The 12,576-nt window shown below is 33.0% G+C and overlaps 1 pseudogene; it reads left to right on the forward strand.

The window, feature by feature from the left end:
- Positions 1 to 2,405: 2,405 nt before the first annotated feature.
- Positions 2,406 to 11,765, forward strand: LOC133202873 (solute carrier family 23 member 2-like; annotated as a pseudogene).
- The last annotated feature ends 811 nt before the right edge of the window (positions 11,766 to 12,576 follow it).

The raw sequence follows: 12,576 nt of genomic DNA on the forward strand, positions 1-12,576 counted from the left end.
CATGTAAGCACGTAGTATGGGGGATGGACCGCCCCCTTCTTTTCCTCTACAACTTAACTTTTTATTATTGAAAAATGTACATTGAAAGGCAGCCCCCCCCCCCCCCCAACACACATTTTGTTGTACCATAAGTAAATCACGTTATGGGTATTTATGTATTAATAAGATTTGGTTGTAACAGGAAGTTGGAACTACCCCACCCTCATGAAATAGAATTTTGGAGTTTGGTCAATTTCCCCCCTTTTGTCTCTTTCTTAAGTTTTTTTCTTCAGATATTAAAGTTGTCAATTTTTTTTCTGGCTGCCTCTTTCAAAAACGATACTACGTGCATGCCAAATATGCCATGTTTGTCTTTCTTTTCTTTTATCTTCGTAAACGGCGTCAAAACTTTGCTCGCCGAATGGAAAATTCTTTTCTACGGAAGCGTATTAATTAGTGCCACGTAATTTTTTTTGAAGTTGGAAATAAAAACTTTAAAATTTGCTTTTCCAACTTTAAAGTAATTCCAACTTTAAATTTGGCTTTTCCAAATTTAAAGTTGGAAATTCCAACTTTAATCTTGGCTTTTCCAACTTTTAAGGTGGAAATTTCAACTTTAAAGTTGGTAATTCCAGATTTAATCTTGGCTTTTCCAACTTTGGCTTTACCAACTTTAAAGTTGTCTTTTTTAACTTAAAAGTTGGTAATTCCAATTTTAAAGTAGGTTTTTTTTTCCAATTTTAAAAGTTGATAATTCCAACTTTCATCTTGGCTTTTCTATCTTTATACGGCTTTATGCTTTATATTCAGAAACTTTGTAGCTGAACTCATGTGGCTATTTTATACATGTAATTACAATGGAAAGAAACGTTTTATTTATGAAATAATGATGAAAGAAGGAATTATTGCATTGTTTTTTCACATACAGAATTGATACATTTAGTTGTATTTGTAGCGTGTAATATAGCACTGTGTTGATTCATCCCATATATTAAACATCAAATAATATTTGTTTAAGCTTATTCTCTCATACAAAACAAAATCTATATCTTATCTCCTAAATAGGTTTCGTTGAAATACTGTCATGTACGGAGTTGTATGAAGTTATTCCCTTCATAGCGGGTAATAATATAAGGTGGACCAAACAAATATAACGATTTTCAAAGTTGAAAGTTATATGAGAGGTCATAGGGAAGTTCAAGTTAAAAAATAATTCACACAGATTAATTGTTCACCAATCTATTTCAGTGTATTAATTTTGCATTAATAAAGTTGGTAATTTAAAATAAAGGAAAAAAGCTAAGGAAAAAGGGCTAGAAAATTACCAACTTTAAAGTTCGCTAAGCCAAGATTAAAGTTGGAATTACCAACTTTAAAGTTGGAATTGGCAACTTTAAAGTTGGCTAAGCCAAGATTAACTTAAAGTAAAGTTGGAATTATCAACTTTAAAGTTGAAAAGCCAACTTTAAAGTTGGAATTACCAACTTTAATGAAAAAAAAGATATATTAAGTGGCACTAGTAAGCTTCCGTACGTATCATACCTTGAAGTGGTATACATGTACTGATCTAGGGGACAGAGAGCAAATTTTAAAAATTAGTGGGTTTTAAAGTTCAATTTCCATGTTGAAATATTGTAGTTAATAAATCAAATTTGTTTAACTTTTTACTTTTCATAAAAACGATATTTTTTTCTGATGCAACATTTTAGTAACTGGTTATTAGCCAATCAAAATCCAAGAACATATTCCGCAAGAGATTAATATACATACCACTTCATGGTGTAAAAAAAACACCTTATGACTAGAAAAACCATTTTTCATATTAAAGGGTGGATCCGTTGGTTTCTGTTGACCACCTGGACTCCTTAAGTTAAAATCTGATAACTGGGCAATATTTATGTATATTTTAAAATACAAGAGGCCCAAGGGCCTTAACAGTCACCTGTGTATAACACAACCTTGAAAAAGGATCCATAAAATGGCAATAAAATCAATATTTATATAGTAAAACAAAATAAAAATTGATGTATGGAGGTATGTTGTCCTATAGAGTAATAGGATGCTCAGGGATCAACAAAATCTGGGAGTCTGATACTCTGCAACAACTCATGAAATGAAGCAGATTTATTTACTCGCCTGTATGTGCCAGTGTATTATCACCAAATTAAACAATAGTACTTGAGCATATATAACGGTATACACATAGTAAACCTCTACCAGGCCTCTCTAAGTCTTTGAATAATATGCAATGTATAAATATAAGGTATTTTATCAAATTTTTAATTATGTGTCATTTACAAATAAAACTATAAAACTTCTCTTTGTATTATACATTAAATATTTCTTGTATAATTCTTTCATTCAATTTACCTATCAATTACAGAATTTCCATTGATTAAATTATCATAGGTGAATAACAAAGGAGAATGACTTCTCTCAAAATAGAGAACACACTTCCCTACATGACCAGTAGAGCTCTGTCCAGCACCACAACACTTGACCCAGGTCAAGCGTTTCAAAAATCTGGTAAAAACACCATTGCCTATTACAACTTTGTACTCTGTTTGCCTCCTGTACGCACATGAGCAGAGAATAAGATTTGCAAAGATTCAAATGAACATATTTTCACTATATAATCAATAGAAGTCCGCTCTGACACACATGAACCCCTGATCCAGGGACCACGAATTTCACAATTTTGGTAGAGACACTCTTTCTCATCATAACCATGTACTTAGTTTGTCTTAAAATTTTTCAAGAATGTTTACTTTAGCATAACTCAGTAACGTAATTCACGGAATTATTATTTGATAATTGTAAAATCATATTTCTTTTCTTTTTTTTTTAAGAAAATGTAAAATGAAAAAAAAAAAATCAAGGGGATGTGGTAAATCTTTGAGTATTCTGTAACGTACTTGTCGCCTTTTCTTACCAATATCTACGGTCGTTTGGGTGAGATGCAATGTCATTCAGATTAAAAATTCGTTGTCATTCACTAAAATTAAAAGGAAACCCTTTGAGTGAATGTTGCGGAGGCTAAGGTATAGTTATGAATGACATATCGTGATTTGTCTGTTAGAGATATGGCCTAATAATTATTTCTTGCATAATCAAAGATTTTATAATCTATAATACATGTGGTACGTGTTTATTGAGAACTTCACCGGTAAATGAAGATTTTGATTTTCATTATCACTAAATAAAAATGTCAACATTTACAAATATCAACGCCTACGTGTTTGCCATATATTTTAGACAAACCTTTGGCTTTCATAACCATTCATTATATAACAAGTTTGACAATTCATTTAAACAAGAGGCCCATGGACCAAAGCGCTCACCTGAGTGGCATTCGCTCTGCTGTTTTGGAACAGAAGATGTTAAAAAGTTCTTTTCCTATATATTTCTGCCAAAAAAAATTTGCCCCATATCGTGGCCCCATCCTACTTCTGGGACCATGATTTGAACAAACTTTAATCTGCACTTCATGAGAATGCCTGCATGAGAAAAAATTAAAGATGTTTTTCTATAGTAGTATATTCCTATGCAAACTTCTCATACCAGCGAAAGGGGGGGGGGGATTCAAATAATATGATCTGCGCTTCCTGGGGACGCTTGCATATCAATAGGGTAGATTTGAGACTGAGATCAAAAGTTAGCTAATGAGCTCACTTTCGATCTCAGACCCACTTTTACAATATGAATTTATAGTGGAAAAGTGAGACTGAGATCAAAATTGTTCTCGTCTAAGTTAATGACCCTGATTTGAACAAATTTGATTCTGCACAAACTGATGATGCTTGCCAATAAATAGAACTAATCAGGGCTCTTATTTTCTTGAGTGAAAGATTTTTAAAATTGTTTCCTACATACTGCCAATTAAGAATCTTATCCCCTATTAATCCCATTCTATCCATAGGCACTTGTTTCGTATACGGGGCACCCCTACTTATTTTTACCACAAGGTACCTAACTCAATTTCAGGCACCCCCGCTTCAAGCTCGTAATTTGTTAATATATCAATCATTAACCTACTTTAAAATGACATCGTTCGCTTCGAAAAACTTTTTTCTTGTCAGACGTCTCTGGTCGAGCCTCTTTATTGTAAACCACTCATTTTTTCTCGAAAATTACCTCGATACAAAATAAGACTTTGAATGGGATACGAAAGCTTCCGGTTGGGGATATAAATGAGGGATAAAACCAGAGACCTCGGAATGGAATACTCGGAAGTATTAGTAGTAATACATATTCACATATACATCGTTGGGCTTGATAAATATATAATCACTTTGCAAGTATCATAAGATAGTCTAGGTTCAGATATTTGAATATGGTCTTAAGACAAAGAGAGGCAACGATAGGGTCCAAAAATCTAAGGAAAAAGTAGATGCACATCTACATATATATACACATATATTTGAAAAGCGACTCCGATTAGAAAAATAGCGCTTTCATAACATCTCCAGAAATTTCACAGAAACTTTAATATCTAATATAAAGTCTTTCTTGCTTACCTCTTTTTCGACTACTAGTTACTGACTGTGGGTCTGCTGTTTATGAGATTTTAAATTTTTTTTCCAATATCATCTAATACTCCTTCATGGCACCTGATCCTAACTCTGCTTTCAGAGGCCCGTGTTTGCTCTGCTCACAATTTATATTGATGAGAATGGTTACTGCTCGTTACTTCATATTTCATGAGATCCTGACCCCTGATCCCTAACCCCAGCCACAGAATGTAAACAATTTGGGTGTACACTATATGGAAATACTTGAAATTATTGAATTGATAAATTGATTCTGATGCATGGTAATTTACTAAATGTTGTATGCTTTGATACTTTTAATTACTATATGACACGATGAACATCGACATTATTCCGGAACTAAAAAAATGATATACCGTAGAAAAAAAGGAATATTGAAACTTTGCTTATCTTCAGAGAATAGAGATTCTTTGATTAACCGTGGGAAGAACTGCAGGTAAGCGATTTCGAAATATAACATTAAGCCATAGTTTTCTGAAGAATGAATTTTTATTATTAAGGAAAATATTTTTGCTATCTAAATTGTTGTTCTGTTGGTTTTTTTTTTTTTTTTTATATACTGATGCCGTATTCTTTGAGAAATCGCATTTTATAGACATTTTTGTATTTGCATCGACACACTTTCAGTTTAAAAGTCATTTACGTGTTTACATTGAAAGTGTTTACGTTAGTTTACGTTAGTGCAAAATACACTTAACCTGAACTTGATAATTTAAAATGTTTAGATGCCATACACCTTTCTCTTTTTCCGAATCTGTAATGTATTCAAAAATATGACAGGGCAACACAATGAATGAAAATGCTTTGCTATGGCTGAGTGAATAGTATGCCTAAACTTGTATATTTTACTTACACTAATTTTTGAATAAATTGGAGGAGAGTGTTGAATGAATAAAATCCAGGGTAAAGTTGTTTTAATTTTTACTACAAAATCATTTTCATTTAGCTTATAAATGTATCTTTATAAAAGGTCACAGAAGATCTAGAAGTTATGCACCATGTCTAAAATATTCAAGTAAATATATCATACCATGTCTTTTAGAAATTTGATCACGTTTGTATAAACTTCAAATTTCAGGAAACATCCTTAGTCATGTTCTTATGCTGGATTATTAAGAATTCCAATTCACACACCACCTTCCCGCCCACAACACACAGTTGTTCGTCATTGACAGCATATTTATTAATATTTCAATAAACTTTTTATACCATTAAACACAATAAAATTTTATTCTGATTCATTGGAAAATATTATAAACTGGAGGGAATGTTTTAAAGAATAATCTGTTATATCTTACTAAAACAACTTCATTAAACTGGGACAATATCCCAATTGTTTTTCAATGCTATATTTTGAATATATATAAAAAAAATTGACATTGTAAATCGTGCTGCTATTGACAAAACGATTTTTGCCACTACTGCGGTCCCTATCCTTCTACTACATGGACAAACAGAAAAAAATTAACGAATTACAGAATTGTTGCTCTGTAGAAAATTTGAACAAACGTGAATCGACACTTATAAAAGGTATGCTTATACACTAATTTTACTTATTGTAGATCAATTTCTAAGAAGATTTCCCCCTAAAAGGTCTTTTCCTATTTCCTGCTTCACTCTGCCAAGGTGAGGTAACATCTAGCGCATTTGATTAATCTAGGGTCTTGGAACATTTGATATGACGAAGCATAAAGAGGAAAGAGATCTTAGTGAACTAGACTTCCGGTGCCTCAGAACGAGATCATTGTCTCCGAAAAAGGAATAGCAATTGAAAAAGGGGAGGAGAAAAGAGCTGATCGACAGATCATCTACGACGTGGAAGAACATCCCCCAATATACCTTACAGTGCTATCGGGATTTCAGGTTTGATAAATAATAATTTGGATATAAAGGGAAACCAGCTTCAGATAAACATGTACAAATAGAAATGGAAGCATTATGAAATAATAAAGACTTTATAATTAAATATGAATATAAACATTTTTAAAATTCGTCACTGTTTTTCAATATTTCAGCACGCTTTGATTTCTCTCTCTCTCTCTGGTGTGGTGGCCGTCTCATTACTTGTTGCAGACGTAACCTGTGCTGAAAAATATAATATATCAAAACGAGGCTCCTCAGTTCAACGCTACTGATGTGCGGAGTTTGTACTGTACTTATGTCGCTAATCGGATCTCGGTAAAGTTTATTCTCTGTTTTAAATATGAGTGGAAAATGAATTTTTAGATTAATTAAGGAATGTTTGGATGAATTATTGGTGTGTTAAGACACATAAACATATTTCATGAACGTTTGTATTTCATAGCTTGTTTTTTCTCTTTGGTTGTCTTGTACACCTTTAACCATGATCATAACCGTCAAACTATGCCAAACATGCAGAAATTTTCTACAAACGAGGATCATCATTGATTATATTTGTTCCTTTAATATGTATAATTGAAATACTACATGTATTTCTTTTGTAGTCTTCCACTGTTTCAAGGAGCAGCGTCCGACTTCCTTATTCCATTGTTAGCCATGCAAGTATTGGACCCCCAGAAATGCGACACAAGTTCTATAGGTTTAATATACATGCATGACTTTACTCTTAACATATGTTTTTATCAACCGGGAATCTTATGTGATCTAGAATAGAATTCGTTTATGACAAATTATGACCCCTCCTTACAACTTTTAATTCCCTAATTGAATTTTGATATTTTGTTAGTCATGAATAAAATTCCAGCCTGCAAGAATTTTACAAAAAACATCACTGAATATACGAGTTATTTTACAAACTTTCTTCGAAAAATAATGTGTGATACGTATATAAAAATAACCTTTTTACCGTAGTTGGTATAAGTCAAGAAATAATTTTTTATAAAATTAATTCATGGCTATGAACGTAAACAAAAAGTGGATCACTATTTTTTTTAATGCCGCAACTCAATTTCAAATATGACATATCATTTCATATATCAGCCAAAGTTTCATCTTTATCTGTAACCTTCTGCAGCTCATAATCAAAGTCATGTCATCAATGAAAGTGAATATACGTCTGACCACAGGGAATTTGTTCTCAATAGCATTTGTGAGGTATGTCTGCTTTGAGAATAAAAAGTCAGTCAAAACTGTTATATTTCCCTTCTTATAAAACGCAAAACGTCTCGAATAATTTTGAATTTTAACTGATGTAATTTCTAAATGACACAATCACAGGTAAATAAAATAAATGTAAATCAAATTATGAAAGGCAAGAATTCGAATATATATCTAATATTAATCAGTTGCAGGGCAGTTTGGTTGCAGCAGGAGCTTTTCAGTTTTTGATTGGAGCAACAGGTCTAGTGAGCTTTCTGCTTCGTTTCATCGGACCAATCACAATTGTCCCCACACTCTTTCTCAGTGTTCTCTTTCTCGTCCGCGCTGCCATCAAATTTGTCAAATTTCATTGGGGGCTAGCGTTTCTGTGAGAAGGGGATAGTATGAATATCATTCTTAAATGCATGTCTTTGTATAGAATATAAAGAATAAGCTCTTAACTGGATAAAAAAGCATTATTATGTATCTTATAAGCTAATTTCATTTTAGTTTAAATTGCCAGTAAATCAGATCAGTATATTGCTTAACAATGAGGAAAAAAGAACTATGATTCTATAAAGGCATACTAATAGGAAGATAAGTATTGCCTAGATTACGATTTATTTATGATTTTTTCCAAGTAAGAAATGAGTTTCGTGTAAAGAGTTGAAATTCACTTCACATAGGTTGCAAGACCAAATAAATATTTGATAATTTTTCAACCCACCCGTGCCCCCCCCCCCCTTCCCCCGTTCCTACGACTATGGCCCCTATTGGCAGATGTACATGGTTAATATTTCTTATAGAAACTTTTCGCCAAAATGTCTCCTGCTATTCGTCTATTGTAAAAATTAAAAAAAGAAGAAGTAACAAACAATTCTTCCTTATTAAAGTTTCGCTTTGATTGCATGATATCAACATCTTTTCAGTGTGAGTGCTATTTCAATAATTTTGTTCCTTTATCTCGGTCACAAGAAAACTCCGATACCGATGTGGAACAGAAACTCCGATACCGATGTGTAGCGGAAACTCCGATACCGATGTGGAGCAGGAGGAAAAGATTCCATATCTTATGGTTCCCACTTCACCAAATATACTCAGTGAGTACTATTAATAAAAAGGTTTTGTTTTTTTACATCTCTGAAAGGGATAAGAAAAGTAGATTCTTGTCAGAACATAACTTTAAAATCGAGAAACTGGAATTTCTATACTAGCTGCAGATATTGTTTATGACCAAAGTTTGTCTTGACCTTATACTGGGGTCATTTCTCAAGGTCACAGAATAAAAATAATTGTTTAAATGATAGTCCTGGTCACAACTTGGAAATGGGGAAACATAGGAGTCTTATACTTCTGACAAAGATTGCTTGTGACTACCTTAGACATTAGAGCGGGTTAATTTGTTAACAGGTTTCAGAAGTGTAAAATTCTTGCATTAGTCATACCTGACCATACATGTACATGTAACTTTAATGTGGAGAAATATTAGAAAATTGTACTTGGCACAGTTATCAAAGAATGTTTAAGGACTGTATATGACCAAATATGGTCATTTGTACAAGAAAGTACCTCGGCTGGAATTATAACTCCCGTCCATTAAACAGCTTAGTAATGAAATAACATCGGAAGATACAACACTTAAAGTTAATTCTCATTGTTGATTGCGACAATGGGGTTGTCATTACCCTAAAACAAGGCCATTTAAGCAAGGTTAAGGTCTCGGGATTTGAAAATATAAAATTATAAAGAGTAGGTAAAGTTGATTCTTAATGAAATAACTGTGCATGGGGAGCATCATGGGGTTATACTTGGCACAAAGATTGCTCTTGACCAAGAGGTCTGTTACGGTTCTTACCTATGGTGATTTGGAAAAAGTTACATTGTTCAGAAGTTTGTTTGGGCTATGACTTTTATCAAGTGGAAGGTCATATTTCATGCAACGGTTGCTGAGACCTGGAGGAAGTATAATAACTTTAAAGCAATACATTAATTTCTATAACATTAAGGCCAAGGCAATATACAGTATAATTTATACAACGGCATTTTAAACAGTATTTTGTGAAAGTTCTAGTTTAAATTGTTTCTAGATTATTGATTATTGGTCTTTCTATTCTAAAATGCATTCATTATATATTTAATACAAATCGCTAACATAAATATACATTAACCTTTTTTCTCTTCAAGATGAAAAATCTATGATATTCAGAAGCTTGATATTGTATCAAGAAGAAATGTTATTACTTGATCTATTTTAAGATTCTGATTGCCATTGTGATTGGTTGGACATTTTCCGCGATTTTGACAGCTTGTGATGTGTTCCATAAGGACGACGTTTACACGAGAACAGATTCCAGACTCGATGTTGTATACGATGCAGCATGGTTCCAAATACCATATCCAGGTATACATGTATATCAAAGTTCTTAAGTACAAAAAAGCCTCTTATTTCACGAGAATAAGAAGGTCACTTGCGGATCTCTTTATCCCGAGTCTATCTTGGAAAAATGGTTACACTGATCCTCTATTTATTTATTTATTTTGATAAATAAAAGCTTAACTTTGCCAGTTTTATTTTTATATGTTTGAATTATTGATTGTTATCCGTCCATGATAACATATACGTCTGTATATCCATAGGACAGTTCGGAAGAATTTCCTTGAGCACCAGTGTATTTACTGGTTTTCTTCTCGGAACTTTAACTTCGATCTTGGACTCTATCGGAGACTACTACGCCATTGCTAAAATGTGTCATCTCCCCCCGCCACCCTCCCACAGTGTTAATCGTGGAATAGCAATAGAGGGATTATGTAGCCTTCTTGCAGGGTTGCTTGGATGCGGTCATGCAACAACAACTAATGGCGGAAACATAGGGGCAGTGGGAGCAACAAGGGTGATCTTTTATACCATGTGATGTTTGTAATGGTCATTGAAAGGAAAACAATGAAAGAAAGTCATTCGATTTAGAATTGATTTTAAAATGTGATGTAAAACAAAGTAGTTTATAAATATACTCAACTAATACGTACAAAAAAAGAATGCCGTGAATTCTTCTTTCCCATTAGTGATATTTTTATTATAAATTCTGTTTAGGGTCGCCAGTCGTGATGTGTTTGTTGTGGTGGGCATTATTTACATGCTTTTTGGAATTAATTGAAAAATTTCTGCCGTCTTTCTCATCATACCATACCCTGTCTTGGGGGGAGCTTTAATTCTTATGTACGGAATGTTTAATGGCGTAGTCCTGTCCAATCTGCAGGTCATCAACTTAAACTCAAACCGGAACCTCGCCATTATAGGAATCGCCATCTTGTTTGGTTTGATGGTACCCCAGTGGTTAGAAACTAGTCCGGATGCAATACGTACAGGTGTCAGGTTACATTATAGACAGATCAGTACTAAGAACCTGTATATCAAACATCACGTAAAACATTGAGATCTTTCTCTTAGTACTCTTTTTATTTCAACAAAAGATAAGGGCCACCTGCTACATGTACCTTATGAAAACAAGTTATTTCATATTAAAGATAAATAAATACTCTTGATGGTTCAAGTATACTTATACATGTACCAGTAAGAAGAAAGAAAAAAATATCTTTTTACATGGTTCAAAAAATTGGACAAAATTTTTATTTTCTATTAATAGGTTCAGAGTCACGTGATGGTGTGATTAAGATGTTACTTGCTAATCCAAATCTTTGTGGAGGTGTTCTGGCTTGTTTTCTGGATAACACAGTTAAGGGTACGTCAACCAATAATAAGATATTTAAAAATATTCAGAGTAAAGCTTCTTTCCGAAACCCCCCCCCCCCCATTTTTTCTTCAAAGGGATTGAAAATAATATTTCGTTCTTTTTATCTTTATGATACACACTTCATTTGAAAGAATATCTGACAACCAAAATTACTTATGTTTCATTTTATGGTGGCAAAAAGCTTGCAAATATACGAATATTTATTTAGGGATTAAAAAGGAATTTTATACGTAGTTTATTTTTTATCACGGGATCTCTGGAAGACCGAGGGATTGCAGCTTGGCAGAAAATGATCAACGATGAATGCGATGCTGGAGTCCTTCAAGGCGACTCCAAAATTTATATTTTCATTCCTGAAAAATTAAAGACTATTCGATTCGTTCGACACCTTCCTTTTATTCCACCATTACAGAACTAATTTATATGAGGACCTGTTTAAAAATATTATTATCCTATATATGAATATTTTATATAAAAAATTATGCATTTGGGATAATAATATGACATTTAGCCGATGTACATAAATATGTATATACATGCATCATGCAGTAAAAGAGTGAAAAATCAAAGTTTTTTTTTTTTTATTATTATTGAAAACCATTTTCAAAAAAGAAATGTTTCACAACATTTCAACAAAGAAGATGGGCATATTTGGCGTGTCTATTCTGCTGGAATCATCTGTACAAATTATTCATAGTTCAAATATCCAAGTCAAGCTGATTATTTAGACGGCTGACCACAGACTACATCTAGATTGGCAGACTTCACGAAAATGATGCAGACAAGAAATATTACAATACATTGAAATACCTTGTTAAAGTACTGGAACAGTACTGAAAGTAAAGGTTAAAGATTCAAAATAAAATTTTCAAAATACTTCAGTTCATCAACAATTTTGAATTTGTGTAGAAAAGTCTTCCAATTGCTTCCTTTAGTTTACTTTAGCGCGCGTGTTTTTTTTTTGTTTTTGTTTTGATCACGCTGCGCTCTTTTCATATCGCAGATTCAATTGAGGTGCTAAGCGCACGGCTTCCGTTTTAGACTTGGATTGAAAGTAAACTTATAGACGGGTCAAGTGACCCTGTCTAAAATGTAATATTAAAGTCGACTTATCAGCTACCGTAACATATGTATTGAAAAAGTGAAGATATCGAAAAGTGATCGATTTAAAAAAAAAAAAAAAAAAAAAAAATTCCACGCCGACATGGACGGGTAATAGATACCGCTGTGTTATC

This window comes from Saccostrea echinata, unplaced genomic scaffold, assembly GCF_033153115.1.
Source record: "Saccostrea echinata isolate AGI-Se365-2 ecotype Australia unplaced genomic scaffold, CSIRO_AGI_Sech_v1 ptg000047l, whole genome shotgun sequence".
NCBI lineage: Eukaryota > Metazoa > Mollusca > Bivalvia > Ostreida > Ostreidae > Saccostrea > Saccostrea echinata.